The sequence below is a fragment of the Peromyscus californicus genome, unplaced genomic scaffold, assembly GCF_007827085.1.
Source record: "Peromyscus californicus insignis strain IS unplaced genomic scaffold, ASM782708v3 Scaffold_5__1_contigs__length_169319896, whole genome shotgun sequence".
Lineage (NCBI taxonomy): Eukaryota > Metazoa > Chordata > Mammalia > Rodentia > Cricetidae > Peromyscus > Peromyscus californicus.
The window spans coordinates 136,963,701-136,986,847 of NW_026294573.1; the positions used below are offsets into that span (position 1 = coordinate 136,963,701).

General features: G+C 39.1%; 1 long non-coding RNA gene across 2 annotated transcripts in view; it reads left to right on the forward strand.

Moving 5' to 3' along the window:
* The first annotated feature begins 669 nt into the window (after positions 1 to 669).
* The window catches only part of LOC128096173 (uncharacterized), a 29,330-nt gene continuing 6,852 nt past the window's right edge, over positions 670 to 23,147 (forward strand). The window contains exons 1-2 of one of the 2 annotated variants that reach the window (XR_008213553.1): positions 670 to 784; positions 6,422 to 7,435. This is a non-coding gene — a long non-coding RNA (uncharacterized LOC128096173). The other variant, XR_008213554.1, reaches the window with a different exon arrangement.

A 23,147-nucleotide genomic window follows, 5' to 3' on the forward strand; every position in this document is an offset into this window, starting at 1 on the left:
TAATTACATCACATCTCTTTTAAGAATCTTGAGAAGGCAATACAGACTCTATCTTAGGGAAGGACCACCATCTTAGATCATCTGCTATACTCAGTTCCAGGACAGCCTTTGGGTCCCAGATAGGTGGGTGCAGCCAAGGCAGCCCAGAGGCTACTGTGGGAATCCCGGTTGCTGCCAAGCGACCAGGAGATAGGGAAGGCTGTGAGCACCTCAACCCAAGTTCAGGTTCAAGACTGGCCCCCGCATAAGGAGCTGTGGGATGGAGGCTTTGCGGCACGGTGTGGTTGGCAGCCAGGTGGGCCCAGAGACTGCTGTGGGAACTAAGCATGGCCAAGACCTAGGGTGGGCCATGAGCACCGTGGGGCCTGAGTCAGAGGGGCCTGCCTGGCTGAGATAGTGAGTCCCTTCCAGTCTGCCGCTCTTGTGCACTTGAGAATCTGGGGTTAGCACCAATCTTCTGACCCCATGCTGCATGCCTTCCCTGTACCCTTCATCTCCCATACTAATGGGTAGGGCTCCAAAGACCTGCCCTGGGGCTAAACCTGTTTAGCTCCAAGAGCAGAATAGAATGTCACTGCCTGTGGTTGCTAAGCTACAGCAGCTACGCTGTATCCAGGGCTGCCTTGATCGTTCAGATCCAATAGAGTCTTCACATTTGTACAGTATTGATGCAAATTTAGAGTTATTCTTGTTATGATATATACATGTATTCTATTCTTGTCTAAAATATTGTAGCTTTACAATATGTTCTAGACTACTGAGGGGAATCACAAGAAAGACTTTGGTAAGAGTTTCTATGTTTAAAATTTTTTTAAAGGAAAGGAAAAGCCAAATTTGTCTGAAGTAAATGTCTGAGAAATCAAAAGTATGGACTGAGGGTACATAGAAGGTTGTAGAAAGTCAGAGGGGATGTGAGGAGATATGAACTATGTTTGTTGTGGTTTCTTATACCTGCAAATACTAAAGTTGAAAGTTAATTCTGGTTGGTTTTGATTTTAAAATTAGCTGATGATTCCACACTGCAAACTGTTTATGTTAAAAATGGAGATACATATATGTATGTATGTATGTATGTATGTATGTATGTATGTATGTATGTAGACATGTATGTGACTTGGACTTAACTCTAAATGTAAGCTAGCTTTAACTGCATGTATGTGTATGTAACCTGGATCCAACTGTGTGTATGTGTGCAAGTAATTATTATTCAGAAAAACATGTTTTAAACAGCAACCATGTGGCTTTCCTCCATCTTGGCTGGTGACCTCATAGGCAGCCACATGGCTGGCAGCCATCTTTTACTAAAGATTATAAAGATTCATTCAGGCTAACAAAAGCTAACTTAGAGATTTACACTTAAGTACTTATGTCTTTACCAAGTGTTCAAAAGCAAGCTTCTAGAGAATTTAAATAGATGGTTACATGTGTTTGATAAATATTGATAAAAAAAATAAGGTATTTGATAAATATTAAAGCTGCATCTCAATGCTTTTATATACAAGAATGTACCTTGCTCAAGTAACTAAACTTTATAAGAGTCATCCAAGTGATAGTCACCAGAAGCACCAGCCACAATGAAATAGAGCAGGCTGAGATGTAGAAGGCAGGCTATGTATATGCTGCCAAGGGTAGGGCCAAAAAAATGAATCAAGCCTCTAAGTAAAAGAACCAAAAGGATTGTGAATGAATCTGAGATATTGAACTTTGGGATTGTTTGCACTTTTGAGCTTGGTTTTGCTTTATACAGATTATGATTATGCTATGTTTTCTCCCACTTAAAGTAAAAGAATGTACTTTATTGTTGATATTGCAGAAAGACATTTGAGAGATCTTAACCTTTTTAAGAACAGTTTTTTAAATATTTAAATTTATAGGGCTATGGGACATTTTAAGTTTATAAAATGCTCTATATTGTTAATATTTGGACTTAAAAGGCTAAAAATTAGGATCAGAGCCATAAGCACCAAATACTAACCAGAAACTGGGATGTTCATTTTTTGTGGTGCAGCAAGATAATGACCTAGGTAAAGGGCTTGGAACAGCTTCTGACTCCATGAGTATTAACCCTCTGGAAGTTGGAAAAAAACTTTTTACAGAGGTAGCCTAGAACAACTTTTATGTCAGATGTTTGCATTGATATTCAACAATGGCAAAACAGTAGTTATGAAATAGCATTGAGAAAGCTGAGAATCAGTGAGGCTTAAGAACATTTGCTTAGCCTCCTTGCCTTTGCTAAATTTGTTAAACTTAAGCTATTTAGATAATCTGGATCATATATATGTTTTATATTGATGTTTTATTTTGGTTTCTTTACTCAACTTGTATTTGATACTAAAAGACCTTCAATTTAAAATCATTGTTTTTAAGGCTAGACTGTTAGAGAACATAAGTAAATAGTCATATTATAATAAAGTTTTTTTTAATTGTAGTCATGCTAAGTGCTGATGTAACTAATTACAGGGATAAGCTTTACTCAGTCCCTTACATAAGTTTTCAGGGTTGAGCTTAAAACAAGTAACTAGAAACAAAGTTTGTCTATTCAGATATACCTGGATAGCCCTCATACTTCAGAGATCTGCAGAATATGGCATTTAAAATGTTGATCTAAAAGCTTTTTATATCAGACAGACTCCCAGATCCTAACAGTGACCCAAAGTCTCCAAAGAAGATTACACATGGGGCACCACAATGTCTCTGCCTGGACTATGGCAAAGCTGACCACAGGGAAAGATGCCCCCAATGCAACACCTGCTGACAGGACCTGGCCCAGACTGTGGACAAGCAGCAAGACATCAGGGAATTGATTGCACCCCTTTTTGCCTTCCTGTGTGTTTCCCTCTTCTACAGGAAAAACTCTGCCTTATGGGCCTGATGGCCAAAGAAGACGATGCTGTTCCAATACTTGTGCCTCCAATGCTATGGAGGCCTGGGTATGGACTGTTCCCTGTCATTTATAGAATTGGAAGCTGCTTGGTCTGCACTCAGATATAATTTATCCTTCTCAGATCTCTGATAGTACTGATGGTTAGGCTAGCTATAATTTTGTCAGCTTGGCAACATCAGACAAACAGATCCTTCCACAAGGCTATAGCCAGCTTGTTAGCCCATTTTTAAGAAAATGTGCTAAGATATAAAAGTTTAAATAAGTCAGAAAGGTTTAAATATGGGTCTAAAAAAGGGTCTGAGGATATGAAAGCTTATAAGCTTTGAGGATCTCAGAAAATGATTTAGATTATGAGAAATGTTTCAGATTGCTTTCACATTCTATGATGTAACAGTTCTGAACTTAGCATTTAATAGAGTTCTGATAAGCTGGTAGAGCAATGACTCCTTACTGTTCAGTCACAAGCTCAACATTTTAGATTTATTTTAGTTGTAATCTAAATATATCTAAATAAAAAACCTAGATGTGCTTCTCATCAGACCAAAAAAAAAAAAAAATCTCTGTCCAATTTACACCTGGCTCCCTGGACAGAAGGAAAATGCACAAGCTTTTAACCCAAATCTGTAGTTCTTGTTGGGACTCAAAGGTATAAGTCCACTTCTGCTGTTTTACAGATATCCATTACCTGCTTTGTCTATGATATGGATTTCAGTACAGATTGGTAATACTAAGGTATCTAAAACTTTTATGTCATTTTGTAAGATAATTCATATAGGCTTCAGAGGATTAACAGTCATAAAACCTGGATCCACCTCACAGAGGTCAGAAGAACCCCAGATAAGTACAGCTTATTCCTAAGGATGGTATTTTTCTCTTCCCTGGTCTTGGGACTCCTGCTCTTCCCAATTACTAAGGATATGGGCCTAAGGGTTCCAAACAAGTTCATAAATTTTAACCTCTGTTCCTAGTTTAAATTTGTCTCAACCGATTTCCATTTGAGCTTCAGTTGCTGACTACACTGCTCTGGATAACTATGAGCTCTGGAACTGCTAAAAGCTGACATGGACCAGTCCAGCCAATGTGATTGTTCCCTGTCTTTACAGCTGGGTCAAATAGCCACATAATTCTGATGAATGTCCCATTGCCCAGCCTTTGACCAGCCTTTCAGCCTTTTGGAGCCCTGACAACACCCCAAAGCCAGCTTGAAGCAGTTTCAGAAGAAAATACACCATTCCATGTTCCTGTGCAGAATAAGGCTGAAATGCTAGGTCAAAAGGAAACTCCTTGGCATAGAGACAAGATGGTCAACTATAATGCTCATTGACATACTAGGAAAATAGGTTCAGAATTGTCAATTGATAAATTTATTAACTGAAATAGTTCTGCAATAAGATAAGACACTTATCCTTCTTTGTGAAGAACCAAAGAGGTATTACTCAAAGATCAGAACTACAGGGCCTTAAGAATGATGATAGATACAGATGTCACTGCCCTAGAAAAATCTGTTAGCTAATGAATCTTAGGTCCCAATACCCTTGAACCTCTGGACAGGTAGCACTCATAATTGAGTCCTGTCATTGGTACTTGTGAAGGGGGGAATGTGAAGGCAATACAGACTACATCTTAGCGAAGGGCCACCATCTTAGATCATCTGCTCTACTCAGTTTCAGGAAGGACCTCAGGAATGTGCCATGACAATTCAAACAGATACAGGGCAGTATGTGCCTATAGACATTCTGTCTATGGTTTATGGCCCTTGAAGATATCTAGATAATCCTGTTGAGCAGCCAAGATAATCCTGCTCAGCAAGTTGTGGTTCCCCACCAAAAGGTCCAATCCAATAGTTTCAAATGTGGTTTCATGCTGAAAGTCTAGACCAATAGTTTCCAAAAATCACCTTGCCCCATATCCCTTCTACCCAATCCCAAGTTGCCAAAGCATGTAATTTCCAGCTTATGGTGTTTCCCTATAAAAAAAAAAAAACTCTCTACCCCTGAGCCCACTACCTCCACATTTCCCTCCATCTGCCATGTGGTAGCCCAGGTTCAAACCTGACAATAAAAGGACCCTTATGTGCTTGTATCAGAAACTGGCTCCTTGGTGGTCTCTGGGGGTTTTGTGAAATGGGTACAACAATCTAATTGCCAGAAATCTTCCTATAGTCCATCTTGAGCTCATTTCTGGATACAAATTGCCTGAGACCTAACACCTACTTTTATCCTGTTTTTGAAAGAATAATAAACACTCTTTGAAGAGCTAGAAGACAATGTGAACCTGTTGTCATGTTTTCATACAATGTTAAGGAACACAAAAGTATTCAGAGTTCTTTCATCTTTCCAACTGACTTTGCCACTGCTAGCTGGGTAGGGAAGTTAAAGAAGATCTCTTAATCAGAACAAAACATCTTATGCAGCAAAATGAGTGAAATTTCAAACTAAAAAGATTTCATCACACAGTTCAAGGAACTTTGCCACCTACTAACACTGATTTCAAATTTTAAATTCAAACATTCTCTATTATCAAAGGCAAATGATGAGAACAGAGAATGTTTTAAGTAATTTTCACACAGATCAAACGCATTAATAATTGGCACTGTGCTTTCCAAGATGTGACAGCTGGAGGTTACAAAATTATTGAAATTTTAATTATATGATAGTTCACACCAATAACTCAGAAGTAGATAAATAGGAAGTAAAAGAGATGATTTTAAGTGGAGACCTTCTGGGATCTGGTATTCATGACTGGTCAGTTACAATGTGTGGTGGAAAAGCATCTTTTAAAATAGGAAGGTCAACAAGCTCCAGTAGCGTCAAGGAAGCAAGACATGATTTCACTTTCCCTTCTATGTAAATGTGTCTCAAATTCTTAAATTCTAAAGTTTTCTTCCTAGAAAATGATTCCTGCTCAGTAAAATTTCATTAGAAATGATGGATGACATTTTAGAAACTGTTTTGACTTGGATTTCTTGTCATATTTTAGAGACCCACCTTGGTGTCTGCTTTAGCTAGCCCCTTAATGATCTTGCTTCTTTTTACAGGGGTAGCCTAGGACCACCTGAATGTCAAGTGTTTATATTGAGATTCATAACAATGACAAAACTACAAAAATGTCTCTCCTCATCTAAGGTTTATTCAGGCTAACAAAGACCAATTTATGCCTAACTGTCTCACTTTACTTACATATTGGTAAGCTTTGAAGGAGATGAGGAGGGTCCCCAATTCCCATACAGGAATTGGTGAAAATGACTTTTTTTAGCACCTGAAAACAGACAGCTGAGCCTTCCCAATGGGCCCAGCTGCAACAGGAGACTATGCTCCAAGCCCCATACCTTAACAGTTGCCCTGAGGATACCACCCCCCCCACACACACACACACACACGGAGGACAAGGGACATCAACTATGAGGCTCTATCCCACCAGAGCTGAGCCCAAGTCAACTCTTCCAGGAGCCTGCATCAAATGCAGCCTGGGGCCACTGGTCACAGCATTACCCTGACTAATCAGCTGCCCATGAGGCTATGCCCTGTCTGTTGACAGCCTGGACACTGGAGATCGGATGCCCTGTGCAGGCTTGTCTTCTATGCCATGGAGATCCAGTCCAGCCTCGCCAACACTGGCATCTGACTATCTTGGCCTTTGAACTCCTAAGCCTGGTGGAGGACTGATAGCACCTAGACTTGGTGACTCCCATTCCCTCTCCAAGCCTAGAGTGATGCTGCAGTAGCAGGTAAGTCCATTGATCTTTTACTGGATTCAGGAGCTACCTACTCTGTTGTAACCTCTTCCTCAGGTCTCAAAGTTTCCTCACCAATTCCTGTCACAGGGGTAGATGGAACCCCCTCCTTCCCATTTAAGAGAAACCTGGGACTGCCTATGTAGCTGGAATGCTGTCTTGGTCCTGTTCACTTACTCATCCTTCTCAGATCTGATGGTGTTTGATGACCAGGATTTGCCAATTTTACAGCTCTCTCCACCCCTAAGGCTACAAGCACCTTGATAACACATTAGTAAGTTTCCTGTTAAAAGTACAGATAGGTGTTGTGCCTCATTCGCAGACTTCATGGTACAGGATAAACCAGTTTCATATGTAAATTCAGAAGGTCAAAATTTTAGTATTGATGAATGCAGTTTTGCTAAACTGATGGAGCACTGACTACAGACAGTCTTGGGTGTCCTTAAACTTCTGTGGGCTTTACTGGTCCCAGCTTTTAGAGACAGGTTAGCATTTGAGAGGGTAGGGAAGCCTCCCTTCTCTTCCTTCACTCACCCAACCCCTTCCATTCAGTAAATGTTCTCTGGTTATAGATTTAAGGATGTGTTTCATTGGGCCAAAACCAGGCCTAGAAAATGTTCATGCCTTTTAGCCCAAAGCCATAACTTTTACTATGACACCAAGGTGTAAATCTGTTCAAGTTGTTTTACAGACACAAATTCCTGTACAGATCCACCCCTCCTGCCAGACACATACCAAGGCCAGACCCTCAAAGGTCCTCCAGATATACCACCAGCTGTTGCACCAACCAAGGACACCAACCAGGCGAATACCAGCAGGTTGGTTTCCCCCACATACCCATTCATAATAACACCATTATCTCCTAATTAATTTACACTTTTGCAGGATGGATGGGGGCATCTCCCACCTCCAGAGAAACAGCATATGTTATGGCTCCTGTACTCCTGATTTGGTGTGCTATTCCCCAAAGCTCCTGGAATATCACTGCTGGTACTACCACTCCAGACTCAAGGGCATATCTGCTCTTTTGTCTGGCTCATCCACCCTTGCCTCTTCTGTACAAGCAGGGCATTTCTCCATCCCATTCTTTCTGGCAGTTATCACTCTTTCCATGGCTAACCCTGCCTATGAGGCCAATGATAAGAATCTATTTTTTCCCTAGCAACCTGCTTTCTCAACTTCCTCAAGGGGTCTCCAGTATGACATCTAACTGAATGCTTCTTCACTCACACCTCCCACCGTGCATCACTTCCAACTTCCCCCTCCCCACTTTGCCCCAAAATCAACAGGAAGCAATCTCAAGAATTTGGCACCCTCATCTCCCCCACTTGCTATCCATTACTCATCTTTTTATAATAACCAAAAAGGGAAGAATGTTAGGACCCACCCAGCATCGTGACATCATCGTATATAAAACCTCCATTAAGAGAAAACCCCTCCACATTCCCTTCTTTTTCCTCTCTTCCTCTCTTTCTTCACAAGGTTGCACACACTTCTGGTTTCCTTTTCTCTCTCTCTTTCCCTCTCTTTCTCTCTCTATCCCTTTTTTGCTCTCTTCCCTCTCCCCTCTCCCTTTAATAATTAAACTTTCCACATGGATGCCATGTCTGCAGTGTGTAACTTTCCACCATGCCACACTGCCACCCACTGCATCTACATGGCACCTTGGCTCAAACCCACCAAGGCCTCTCATGTGCCATTTCACAACACCCTTGATCTCCTGTTTTTGTCTTATTGCTCTAGCTAGAACTTCAAGTACTATATTGAATAGATATGGAAAGAGTGCATAGCCTTGTCTTGTTCCTGCTTTTAGTGAAATCGCTATGAGTTTCTCTCATTTAGTTTGATGTTGGCTGTCAGCTTGCTGTAAATTGCCTTTATTATGTTTACATATGTTCCTTGTATCCTTGTTCTCCCCAAGACCTCTATCATGAAGGGGTGTTGGATTTTGTCAAAGGTGTTTTTAGCACCTAATGAGATGATCATATGTTTTTTTTTTCTTTCAGTTTGTTTACATGGTGGATTTCATTCACAGATTTTTTTTGTTGTTGCTGAACCATCCTTACATCTCTGGGATGAAGCTTACTTGACCATGGTAAAGGTTTTTTTTTTTATGTGTTCTTGGATTCAGTTTGCCAGTATTATATTGAGTATTTTTGCATCAATGTTCATGAGGGAGATTGGTTTGTAATTCTCTTTCTTTGTTGTATTTTTGTGTGGTTTGGGTATCAGTGTGACTGTAGCCTCATAAAAAGAGTTTGGCAATGTTCCTTCTGTTTCTGTTGTGTGGAACAATTTGAGGAGTATAGGTATTAGATCTTCTCTGAAATTCTGGTAGAATTCTGCACTGAAACCATCTAGCCCTGGGCTTTTTTTGGTTGGGAGTATTTTAATGACTGCTTCTATTTCTTTGGGGGTTATGGGTCTATTTAAGTTGTTTATTTGGTCTTAATTTAATTTTGATAAGTGCTACCTATCCAGATAATTGTCCATTTCTTTCAGATATTTGCATTTTGTGGAATACAAGTTTTGGAAGTGTGACCTAATGATTTTCTGGATTTCCTCAGTGTCTGTTGTTATGTCCCCCATTTCTTTTTTTTGTTCGTTTGTTTGTTTGTTTTTTGAGACAAGGTTTCTCTGTGTAGTTTTGGTGCCTGTCCTGGATCTCGCTTTGTAGAGTAGGCTGGCCTCAAACTCACAGAGATCCGCCTGTCTCTGCCTCCTGAGTGCTGGGATTAAAGGTGTGCACCACCACCACCCAGCTCCCCATATTTGTTAATTTAAATATTCTCTCTCTGATTTTTGGTTAGTTTGGATAAGGGTTTGTCTATCATGTTGATTTTCTCAAAGAATCAACTCTTTATTTCATTGATTCTTTGTATTGTTCTCTTTGTTTCTATTTTATTGATTTTAGTCCTCAGATTAATTATTTCCTGTCCTCTATTCCTCTTGGGTGAGTTGCTTTCAGGTGTGCTGTTAGGTTGCTAATGTGAGATTTCTCCAAATTTGTTATGTAAGCACTTAGTGCTATAAACTTTCCTCTTACTACTGCTTTCATAGTGTCCCATAAGTTTGGGTATGTTGTGCATTCATTTTCATTGAATTGAAGGAACTCTTTAATTGCTTTCTTTATTTCTTCCTTGACCCAGCACTGATTCAGTTGAGCATTGTTCAGTTTCCAAGAGACTGTAGGATCTCTGTAGTTTTTGTTTTTGTTGAATTATAACTTTAAGTCGTGGTGATCTGATAAGATACAGTGGTTTATTCCAATTTTTCCATATCTGTTGAGATTTGCTTTGTAACTGAGTATGTGGTCAATTTTAAACAAGTTTCCATGGGGTGCTGAGAAGAAGGTATATTCTTTTGTATGTCAGTAGAATGTTCTGTAAATGTCTGTTAAGTCTATTTGATTCATAACATCTTTTAGTTCCCTTATTTCTCTGTTAAGTTTCTGTCTGACAGACCTGTCCATTGGTAGGAGTGGAGTGTTGAAGTCTCCCACTATTAATGTGTGGGGTTTGATGTGTGATTTAAGCTTTAGTAATGTTTCTTTTACAAAAGTGGGTGCCCTTGTATTTGGGGCATAAATGTTCAGAACTGAAATTTCATTTTGATGGATTTTTCCCATGGTGAATATTAAATGTCCTTCTCCATCTCTTTTGATTAATTTTAGTTTGAAGTCTATTTTGTTAGATATTAGGATAGCTACACCAGCTTGTTTCTTAAGTTCATTTGATTGGAAAATCTTTTCCCAACCCTTTACTCTGAGGTGTAAGATGAATTGCTAAATGGTCTTATTAATAAAATACCCAGAGCCAGATATTGTGGTTAAAACTGAGAGATCAGAGGAATAGGACAAGCCACAGTCAACCTCACCTCACCAACTCCTCACTTTCCAAAGAGACCTACTTCCTGTATACCCATGCCTATATGCCTTTCTGTTCTCCATCTCACTTCCTCTCTCTGCCTGCCTACATTGCTTCCTCTTTCTGCCCAGCTCTGTTACTTCCTGTCTATTTGTACAGACCTCCAGACCCTTTAAGTTAATTAGTGTTGGAATTTAAGGCATGTGCCACTATGCTTAGCTCTGTTCCCAATGTGGCCTTGAATTCAGAGATCTGGTTGGATCTCTGCCTCCTGAATGCTAGGATAAAAGGTGTGTGCTACCATTGCCTGACTTCTATGTTTAATATAGTGACACAATATATCACCATACTGAGGTAATGTTGGTCTTTGAAGTTGAAGTGTGTTTTTTATATGCAGCAGAAGGATGGAAGGATGGATCCTGTTTTTGTATCCATTCTGTTAGCCTTTTTATTGTCAAATTGAGTCCATTGATATTAAGAGATATTAATGACCAGTGATTGTTAATCTCTGTTATTTTTTGCATTTGGTGGTGGTGGTAGTGTGTGTGTGTGTGTGTGTGTGTGTGTGTGTGTGTGTGTGTGTGTGTGTGTGTGTTTTTCCTTCTTTGGGATTGGCTAGTGTGAGATTATCTATTGCCTATGTTTTTGTGGGTATAGCTAACTTCCTTGGGTTGGAGTTTTCCTTCTAGTATTTTCTGTGGGGCTGGATTTATTGTTAGGTATTGTTTAAATCTGGATTGTCATGAAATAGCTTGTTTTCTCTGTCTATTTAAAGTTTTGCTGGCTATAGTAGCATAGGCTGGAATCCATGGCCTCTTAGTGTCTGCAAAATGTCTGTCTAGGACCTTCTGCATTTCAGAGTCTCCATTGAGAAGTTTGGTATTCTGACAGGTTTGCCTTATATGTTACCTGCCTTTTTCTTTTGCAGCTCTTAATGTTCTTTTTCTGTATGTTCAGTGTTTTGATTATGTGGTAAAGGAATTTTTTCAGTCCAGTCTATTTGGTGTTCTGTAAGCTTCTTGTACCTTCATAGACATGTCCTTCTATAGGTTGGAAAAGTTTTCTTCTATAATTTTGTTGAATATACTTTCTGTGCCTTTGAGCTGAAATTCTTCTCCTTCTATCCCTAGTATTCGTAGGTTTGGTCTTTTCATGTGTCCCAGATTTCCTGGATGTTTTGTATTAAGAATGTGTTGGATTTGTCATTTACCCAGATTTTTCCATTTCTAGAATTCCCTCAGTTTGTGTTCTTTATTGCCCCTATTTCAATTTTCAAGTCTTGATCTGTTTCCTTCACCTGTTTGATTGATTTTTCTTGGCTTTCTTGAAGGGATTTACCGATTTCTTCCAATTTTTTGTTTGTCTTTCCCTCAATTTCTTTAAGGGAATTTTCCTTTCCTCTTTAAGGGCCTCTATCATCTTCATAAAGTTATTTTTAAGGTTGTTTTCTTCTGCTTCATCTGCATTGGGATGTTCAGGTCTTGCTGTTGTAGAATCACTAGTTTCTGGTGGTGCCATATTTTTCTTTGTGTTGTTGAATGTATTCTTACACTGCCATCTACCCATCTGGGTTTGGGGTAATTATACGCACAGGTGTTGATTCTTCCTCCAATCTGTGCATTTTGTGGTTGCATCTCCATGACTTCTCTTCCTCCAATCAGTGCTGGTAGAGCCTGTGCCTCCAGGGGGCCTCTGATACTTTTGTGGAGGGTGGTAGAGCAGCCTGTGTAGATGTAACCATCTTATTAAATAAGAAACACAGAGCCAATGCAGAGATGAAAGCCCAATAGGTCAGAGCTAAAAACCTTACCCTTCACTGTCGCTGCTGTCTTCCTCAGCCAAGAGAGCTACTTCCTGTCTGTTTGTCTTTTTTTATAGACTTTCTATTCTGCCTTCTCATTGGTTGTAAACCCAACCACATGACCTCCTCATCACTGCCTGTGTGTACAGACCTCCAGGTCTTCTATGGTTGGTATTGAGATTAAAGGCATGTGTCTCCAATGCTGGCTGTATCCTTGAACACACAGAGATCTACCTAACTCTGCTCCCCAAGAGCTGGGATTAAAGGCGTGCACCACCACTGCCCAGCTTCTGTTATGGCTTGCTATTAGCTCTGACCCCTAGGCAACTTTCTTTATTAACATACAAATAAAATCACATTTCAGTACAATTAAAATATCATCATAAGCCTGGCCACAGGAATCTTCCCTACTGATCAGCTGCTGGGACTGCAATGGCTGGCAAAGGGGCATGAATGTGCCCTGGGACCTAGGGCCTAAAGGGTGGGGCTGCCTAGCCAGGAGACCAGCTACTCAACTCTTCCTCCAATAGGTGCAGGTAGGGCTGTGACTCTTATGCCACTGGGGATAGTGGTGGAGCAGCCTGGCCACAGGAGACTTGCCTGCTGACTGGACACCGGTATCTCCGTGGGTGGGGAGAGACTGCTAAGGCTGGGATGGGTGGTGAAATTTTTTCATTGAGCAGGACAAGGAAATCTTTTGGATGTAAAATGCTAAAAACCTGTACTCCAAATTGGAAAATAGAAAAGCAATGGATAATTTTCTCAATACATACCACTTATTAAACTTAAATGAAGATCAGAAAGCAATTTAGACAAACATAATGCCTAGTGAGGCAGCAGTCATTAAGTCTCCCAACAAAAATCCAGGTTTGGATGGTTTTAGCACAGAACTCTACCTGATTTTCAAAGAAGAGTTTAGCTAGAGTTTTCCTGCCTTGCCCACAGTCAGGACAAATCTTTGTCACCCGCCAGTCCCACAGCCGCTCAGACCCAACCAAGTAAACACAGAGACTTATATTGGTTACAAACTGTATGGCCATGGCAGGCTTCTTGCTAACTGTTCTTACAGCTTAAATTAATCCATTTCTATAAATCTATACCTTGCCACATGGCTCGTGGCTTACCGGCATCTTCACATGATGTTTGTCATCATGGCGGCTGGCAGTGTCTCTGACTCAGCCTTCCACTTCTCAACTTTATTCTCCTCCTTGTCCCGCCCACAATTCCTCTTGCATGACTACTGGACAATCAGCGTTTTATTTACCAACCAATCAGAGCAACACATTTGCCATACAGAACATCCCACAGCAGAAGAGTTAATGCCAATACTCCTCAAATTATTCCATTTAAAAAAAAAAAAAAAAACACAGAGAGAGAAAAAAAATTGCCCAATTAGTTTTATTCATTCCCAGTTATCCTGGTACCTAAATGACATAAAGATCTGAAAAAAGAAAGAGAATTACAGACCAGTTTCCCATATGGTATAGATGCAAAAATACTCAATAAATACATGCAAAACAAATCCAAGAACACATCAAAAAAGATCATCCACCATGATCAAGTAGTTTCATTTGAGAAATACAGGGATGGTTCAAAGTATGAAAAGACAAAACTGACACAATCATCTCATTAGATGCAGAAAAGACCTTTGACAAATTCAACACTCCTTCATGATAAAAGTCAAGGACATACCTAAACATAATAAAGGCAGTTTATAGCCACCCCCATAGCCAACATCAACTTAAATGGAGGTAAACCAAAGCAATTCCACTAAAATCAGGAACAAGACAAGGTTGTCCACTCTTTCTATACCTATTCAATATAATGCTTTAAATCTTAGCTACAGATATAAGACAAGTGAGGAAAACCAAGGAGATACAAATTAAAAAGGAAGAAGTCAAAGTATCTTTACTTGTAGATGATATGTGGAATACATAAATGATCCTAAAAATTCCACCAGGGAACTCCTACAGCTGATAAACACCTTCAGCAAAGTGGCTAGTTACAAAATTAACTCACAAAAATCAGTAGCCCTCCTACATGCAAAGGACAAATGGACTGAGGAAGAAATCATGAAAATAACACATTTCACAATATCCTTAAGTAATATAAAATATTATAGAGTAATTATAACCTAGCAAGTGAAAGACTTTAGTGATAAAAACTTCAAGTCCTTAAAGAAAGAAATTGAAGAAAATATCAGAAGATGGAAAATCTCCCACACTCATGGATCAGTAGGATTTACATAGTAAAATGCCCATCTTACCAAAAGAAATCTACAGATTCAACACAATCCCCATCAAATTTCTAACACAATTAGTTACAGACCTTGAAAGAACAACCAATACTCAATTTCCTATGGATAAAACAACAACAACAAAAAACAGAATGGCTAAAACAATCCCCTACAATAAAAGAACTTCCAGAGGTATCCCCATCCCTGGTTTCACACTGTTATTATTATAGTTCTATAGAGCTATATTAATTTTAAAAAAACTGTATGGAATTGGCATAAAAATAAGACTGGTTAATCAATGGAACCACCTCCAACACCCAGATGTAAATCTACACAACTATTGACACTAAATTTTTGATAAACAAACCAGAAATACACAATGGGAAAAAATCATCTTCAATAAATGGTGCTGGTCTAACTGGATGTTGGCACATAGAAGCAAATAGATCCACACTTACCACCCTGCACAAAACTCAATTCCAAATGGATCAAAGACCTCAACACAAAATCAGTACACTGAACCTGATAGAAAAGAAAGTGGGGAATAGCCATGAACTCATTGGCATGTACACACACACACACACACACACACACACACACACACACACACACGACTTTCTGAACAGAGTATTATTAGCACAGGCACTAAGAACAACAGTTAATAAATGAGACCTCATGAAACTGAAAAGCAAAAACTGTAAGGCAAAGGACACTATCATTTGGACAAAGCAGAAGCCTACAGAATGGAAAATGATTTTTACCAACTCCACTTTGAATATAGGACTAATATCCAAAATACATAAAGAATTCAAAAAACAAAATAATCCAATTTAAAAATGGGGTATATATCTAAACAGAGGCTTCTCTATGGAGGAAACTCAAATGGTTGGGAAACATTTAAAGAAATGTTCAACATCCTTAGCCATCAGGGAAATACAAATCAAAACTCCTTTGAGATTTCATCTTACACCTTTCAGAATGGCTAAAATCAGTAACAAGTGACAGCTCATGCTAGTGAGACATAGAGTAAGGGAAATACTCATCCATTGCTGGTGGGAATGCAAACTTATATAGCCACTGTAGAAATCAGTATCATGGTTCCTCAGAAAGATGGTAATCAATCTACCTCAAGGTCCAGCTATACCAGTCTTGGGCATACACCCAAAGGATGCTTACCCCTACCACAAGGACACTTGCTCAATCATGTTTGTTGCTGTTATTTATAATAGCCAGAAATTGGAAACAACCTATATGTCACTCAACAGAATAGATAAAGAAATTGTGGTACCTGGGAATCTGACCATACTCCATGAGTATCTGGGCAAAGAAATTGTATTTGGTATTTTTTTTCTTTTCTTTTTTTTGGGGGGGGCGTGGGTGGGTTGGGTCATAGGGGTGGTGTAATGGACCTGGGAAGACTGGGAAAGGAATGTAACCAGGGTATATCATGTGAAATTCACAAATAATTGGTAAAAATACTATGTTGAGGGAAAAAAAGAAAAGAAAATGTGGTATATTTACACAATGAAATGTTATTCAGCTGTTAGAAAAAAATGACATCAAGAAACTTGCAGGCAAATAGGTGGAACTAGAAAAAAAAATTATCCTGATTGAAGTAACCCAGACCCAGAAATACATGGTACATATTCACTTATATGTGGATATTATCCATTAAGCAAATGACAAATAAGGTATAACCTGTAGACTCAGAGAGGTTAGGTACAGAGGAAGGGCGATTAGGAGGGAATTATAGATCTCCCTGGGAGGGATAAATAGAGCTTATGGGTAGATTGGGGGAAGAAAACATGAAAAATGGAAGGATCCCATGTGGAGGAGAAGGGAATATGGGGAGACAGCTAGAATTGAGGAGCATTTGAGGGATGATATGAAAACCTAGTGCAGTAGAAACTTCCTAAAATATATGAAGGCAATCCAAATGAACTCTTCAAATAATGGAGAGAGAGAATCCCAACTGACCATCTATTGTTTCCAAAGAAAGCTCCCAGTAACAGGACTGGGTTACATTCGATTGAGTTGTTGGCCAAAGGGGTGACAAGAAATCCCCCAAACAATATAAGCTATTGCCAAGATAATAGGTTGCTCTCCACATACTGGCAAGGTCCCATTGCTGAAGACTACATCCACATAATTCATTGAACATGGACATGTCAAGCTGGTGCCTTCACCCCTATGTTCTAGTGTCTTTGGTATGGGGAGGTACTCAGTAGGCTACCAAAAGATAAACAACACAGCCAAAAACCTTTTGATTTACAATGCTGTCCTGACTGCAGAATGTGCCAGCTTAATGGTGGCATAAAGCTTGTGGATAATCAATCAACATCTGATTTGGCTTAAGGCACACTCCATGAGATGGAACCCATAACTGACACTGCTTGGGTGACCAAGTGAGTAGATAGCCCAGAGACCTAGGATAAAACCAAATACTACCGGTCTTAAAAAAAAAAAAAAAAAAAAAAAATTAGAAAGTAACAATAAAATTACTCCTAATGATATTCTATTCTGCAGTGGTAAGTTTCTCCAGTCTCACATGGCCCCATGGTCCTGTAGCTGCTTATAAAATAATCACTCAGAGGCTTAATATTATTTATAAACTGTATGGCCTATGGCAGGTTTCTTACTAGCTAGCTCTTTCATCTTAAATTAACTCATTTCTATTAATCTATGTTTTGCAACATGACCATGGTGTTACCAGTCTGTTGGCATCTTGCTGCTCCTTAGGTGGCAGCTAGGTATCTCTTCCTACTCTCCTTTATTTCCATATTTCTAATTGGATTTCCTGCCTGCCTCTAAGCTGCCTTGCAATAGGCCAAAACAGCTTTATTTATTAGCCAATGGGAACAACATATATTCACAGCATACAGAAAGAGTTCCCACAGCATTTCCCTTTTCCTATCTAATCAAAATGGGAGGTTTTAGCTTTAACATAGTAAAATTACATATAATAGAGCAGTTATCAAGCAGGAATTACAGTTATAATATCTAGTCTATTTATATTTTGCAAAATTAAAGAAAATATTCTATCTATCCTATATTTGTGAGTCTGAGGTTTTATATCTAATTTATCTTTTATCATAATCAAGGAAAATTATAACTATTTAGTCTTCAACTACATCAAAGACCCCACAAGGATATAATATTACCTAAGTAAACAGGAAATGCATTGTAAGCAACTTCCAAAAATCTAGAATGACAGAGACAGCTGCCTGCCTGGACAGACACCCAAAGTTCCTCTGCAGCATTGGGGCATCCATCTTCAGCCTACAAGCCTAGTTTTGTAGTTGCTTCTCCCTGTGTCCTGTAGAATGTCTAGCAGTCTCCTCTGTGAAGCGGGAACCTGAAGGACCATCTTGCCTTGTTTTGGCAAAATTTAGTGGTCATTTTTCCATGGGTCCTGTATGTCCAGTTTATATAACATACTGTCAAGCAATCCAGGCAAGAGCAGTTCTTTGCCTAGCAGGCCATTTTGTGCCAAGAAGAAGATAAACTCCATATGGAGTGTCTTAGATGCCTATCCTCTTTAAAGTAAATCGGTGCTGCCAGGAGCAGATGTGTCTCACAAGAAAGTATAAGTTTTTAAAACATTTTAAATGCCATATTCTATAAGTCTTTGAAGTGTTTGAAGATTACTTACCTAATTGAAATATATCTATGTATACCTAAAAAACTTAACTAACATGACTATAAGTTTGATTATCCTAGATGACTATTAATCTGTATTTAATTATATATTACAATTAATGAATTAACTTTAAATTTGTAATAAACTAAAATCTATAGCAATGTAAAACATTTTTAAAAAGTTGTTGCTCTTTAAAAATAGATTCAATAATCTATCCTTTCAGCCTATCATATCTATAATATCCCTTTTTCTTCTTTAGAAAGACATTGTATTTATAATCAACCCCCTTCAAGTAAAAATAAACATTTATAAACAACATTTTGGGAATTTAGACATAGCATCTCATACTACTTCCTGATGTTTGGGGGCGATGATAATCTTATGGGGATCCTCAGGAAATTAAGAATTATAATTATATCTTGGCTGTAGTAGTCTGTGAGGATGGATTGTCTTAGTCAGTTGCTTTAAAGAGGATTTTGGGTGTGGAATCATCTGGGTCATGGTGTCATTGGAGACCTTTCAGGGGGTCTTGAATGATCAAACCATATTAGCCTAGAAGTAATCCATTGGTTCTCATCTTCTGTGGAAACAAAAGCAGATCCTCTTTTCCAAAGCAATGAATCCTTAGACCCAAATTTTTAATTCAAGACACTGTTAAAATATTTGTATTAGGTAGGTCCAGTCCCCTCCTCCCAGGCCGAGCCAAGCGATCCTGCATAGGCCCCAGGTTTCAAACAGCTGACTCATGCAATGAGCACAGGACCTGGTCCCACTGCCTGGATGCCTCCCAAACAGATCAAGCCAATCAACTGTCTCACCCATTCAGAGGGCCTGATCCAGTTGGTGACCCCTCAGCCATTGGTTCATAGTTCATGTGTTTCCAGGTTGATCTCAGTCCGCGTGGAAGGCTTTGCCCTGGAGGAGGTGGGAATGGGGGGTGGACTGGAGGGGGGCGGGAGGGGGGAGAACAGGGGAATCCGTGGCTGATATGTAGAACTCAATTGTATTGCAAAATATAAAAAAAAATATATGTATTAGTTTAATTCAGCAGCCTTCACAATCAAATGTCTTTCTGCAGTTAAAAATCCCAAAGACGCCAGGCGGTGGTGCTGCACGCCTTTAATCCCAGCACTCGGGAGGCAGAGGCAGGCGGATCTCTGTGAGTTCAAGGCCAGCCTGGGCTACCAAGTGAGTCCCAGGAAAGGCGCAAAGCTACAGAGAAACCCTGCCTCGAAAAACCAAAAAAAAAAAAAAAAAAAAAAAATCCCAAAGACAATACAATCACTCTGTGTGATTTCCATCTTTACATGGCTTATTATATTACTTTTATTGTCTCTTTAAAGACTATTTTTTAAAATATCTATTTCCTCATATAACTGTCTATCCTCCTTTTCCTCTCTCTTCCAAGCCTACATACATTTTTATACACAGTGTAAACCATTTAGAGGTTTATTCTATCTGAATCTATTTTTTGTGGATCCCAACCCTTTTCTGACCATTGCAAACTGCAGCATGGCTGAGATTGAAGCAGCAGCATTGGCTGCTAACTCCACCTACTTCAGTTTCCTAATGTGGCAGAGGTACCCAGGAGAGTCATGCTTACCCCACCTACTCTGGGGTCCACATTGCCACCATTTAGCATGCATCTGGTCCATAAACCCTTGTTGTCTATATGAGTAAAAGCTAAATCCATCTGAAAGCATGCTGCACAGCTTAGAAACAGTTCTGTGTATTGATATGGGAATCCATGCTATGCTCAAGCCCAAATGCTGCAGCATCTCTGTACGATGGCCCATGTGAGAGACATAAGTAGGAAGCTGTTTTTACTCCATTATTGTATGTTTAGAAGCCTTTTTTAAACTCTTTTATGCCTTATGGAAATTCGAGAGCCCCAAGCTAGGCCACAAATTTACAAAAAAAGCTGTTTGTCTGTGGCCTTGCAGTCCCCAGCTCAAGACCAAGCTACACATGGTCAGAATCTCCACCCTGCTTGGGTCAGACTCCCTAACCTGCTGGCTAAGTTTTTGTTGCAGCCTCTCTGCAGCAAACTCTATAGGCTTTTGGGCCCCCAAAACCACAGAAGTCAGCCATTTTCACACACTTCCCCAGGGCAGATGGCTGGATCTTATGTTTCTTTCCTCTCCTGGTGGGTTTTGGCTTTATTTGAGTCCCTTCCTTGGGATGCTGCCACATGTCATCTGAATTGTCACTGTCAGCAGATTCAGTGAGTCAACTGGGATTTCTTAAAGGGCAGAATTAGTGAAAAGAAAGTTTATTCCCACATTAAAAAAAGGGAAGCATTTTTACAATGGTGGGAGTTTGGTCTCTGATAAATGATAACATTTGATGGTTTAAAAATAGAACAATTGAAAGAGAGGATAATTAATGTTGATGGGATAGATGTAATGTCAATTATAAATATTATTTGTTTGATCATTACTGTTTTATCATTTAAAAAGTTGGTTAATACGAGTGCCAAAATAAAAGTTTTTTTAAAAACATGTTAAAACAGATCATAGAGATATTCAGACCCAGAGAGAAGAATTTAAAGGAGAACAAATCTCAACATTGCATTATAAGGTTACAGAGAAATAGCTTAAGGCTTTGAAACAGCCAACCTTAATTTATCCAATAACCTTACAGGAACTACCTAGTGATAGATATCCTCAAGGCTGTGTAAGAGCTGACTGGATTTCTGTACAAATGTTAGATTTGAGGAGATTCAAAGCAATAGACTCATATGGCATCCACTCATCTTTTGTGAAGCAGTTGTTAAACTCATGGTTAATTTGTAATAGAATTACCCCTCAAGATTGGGGAGAATTGGTTACAGCTGTCTTAGAGCCTGGTGTAAGGATGAGGCTAAGGCCATTGAACAATGAAGTAGTGATAGAAGTATTGCAATTTGCCAAGATCAACTTCTTGGAGAAGGTGATAATGCTGATACATAAAGACAATATTTATATGATAACCAAACCCTGGCTTTATGCTGCATGGCAGCCTTGAATGCTTGGGATAGAATTGAAGAAGTAGGAAAGAAAATAGAATCATTTACAAAAGTTATACAGGACCCAAAAGAAACCTTCACTGATTTCTTACAAAGATTGACTACAGCAGTAAATAGAAAGAAAACAAATTCAGAAGCTAGACAGATAAGAATTGAATCTCTGGCTTTTAAAAATGCTAATGCTCAATGAAAAAGGGTAATTAAACCATTAAAGGCAAAATCAGCACCCTTGAAGGAATGGATCCAAGTTACAATTAATATTGACTCTCATGATCATGATGATGCTTGGATAGGAGAGGTGATTTCCAGAGGTTTGAAGAAAAATCGTAATGTCAAATGTTTCAATTGTGGTAAACAAGGTCACCTAAGAAGGGACTATAAACAGGGTGTTCCTAGAAACAATGTGTAGTTGGAAGTTTTCCTGTGTCCCAGCTGGCTGGTGGTCAGGACAAACATCTCCCACTCACATCCCCCAAGGAAACACACAGAGGTTTATATTAATTATAACTGCTTGGCCATTAGCTCAGGCTTATTACTGACTAGCTCTTACACTTAAATTAACCCATAATTCTTATCTATGTTTAGCCACTTGGGTTGGTACCTTTTCACAATTCTGCCTTGTCATCTTGCCTCTTCTGTATCTGGTTGGTGACACTTGACTCTGACTGTTCCTCTTCCCAGAATTCCTTTAGTCTGCTCACCTCACCTATACTTTTTGCCTGGCTACTGGCCAATAAGCATTTTATTAAACCAGTGTACAAAAGCATTATCTCACAGTGACAATGTTTTTTCAAGGAAAAATCCCAATGGAATGCCCCTCCCTTCTGGATTATGCAGAAGATGTGGCAAAGGTAGACATCAGACTAATGAATGTAGATCAACAAAGAACAGAGAAGGTAATCCGTTGCCTTTGCTATAGGGATATACCCTGAGGGGCTTCTCACAGGCCCCAATGTCAAATTCTGTTCAGTCCTTTCCTGTCATCATAGAAGAAACTCCTTCCCAGAGCAATTAAAGATACTAAAGCCTATTGTAAAAAAATCATACTGCTCAGGGTGATAGAACAGCTATAAAAGAGAAAACAAAAAAATCAGGAGAAACCATAAAGTAAATTTTCTGGCAAACTACTATAAATGAACAAAGATCAAAATTAAAAGTATGAATAAATGACAGTCATTGAAGGTCTTGAAGACACAGGTATGGATGTAACAATAATTGCACCAGAACCTTGGCATCCAAATTGGTCTCTTTAGAAGGTAAATATTCAGCTTTTAGGGATTGGAATATTATCCCAAGTGAAACAGAGCATGAGCTGGGACAAATATATAAGTCCAGAAGGACAGAGAGGAAAATTAAAGCCATATGTGACTAATATAGCTATGAATTTATGGAGACATTATTACAACAATGAAATATCCCAATTAACATCCTCCAATCTCAGAAACAAACCATAAACTAACACATTTCTGAGAAAAATATTAGAAGGTATTATAAAGAACAGTCACCAGCCATCCAGATTATACAAGAACAGGGCACAACAGCTGCTGATCTTTTGAAAACACCAACAGCCCTACCTTTAAAATGGTAAACAGACAAGCCTGTATGGGTTCAGCAATGACCTTTAATAACAGAGAAACTACAGGCCTTGGAAGAGCTGATACAAGAGCAGACAAATGCTCAGCATATTGAAGAATCAGCCAGCCCTTGGAATTCTCCTGTATTTGTTATTAAAAAATAAATCTGATAAGTAGAGAACAGTAACAGATCTAAGAGCTGTTAACAAGGTAATTCAGCCAAATGGCTCTCTATAATCTGGAATTCCTTTGCCTTCTCTCTTACCTAAAGGAGGGCATCTTATATTTATCGATTTAAAAGACTATTTATTTTCAATAGTCTTACAAGAGAGAGAAACTTGCCTTAATGGTGCCTACTTATAATAATTCTCAGCCAGTCAAGAGATATCAGAGATATCAATGGAAG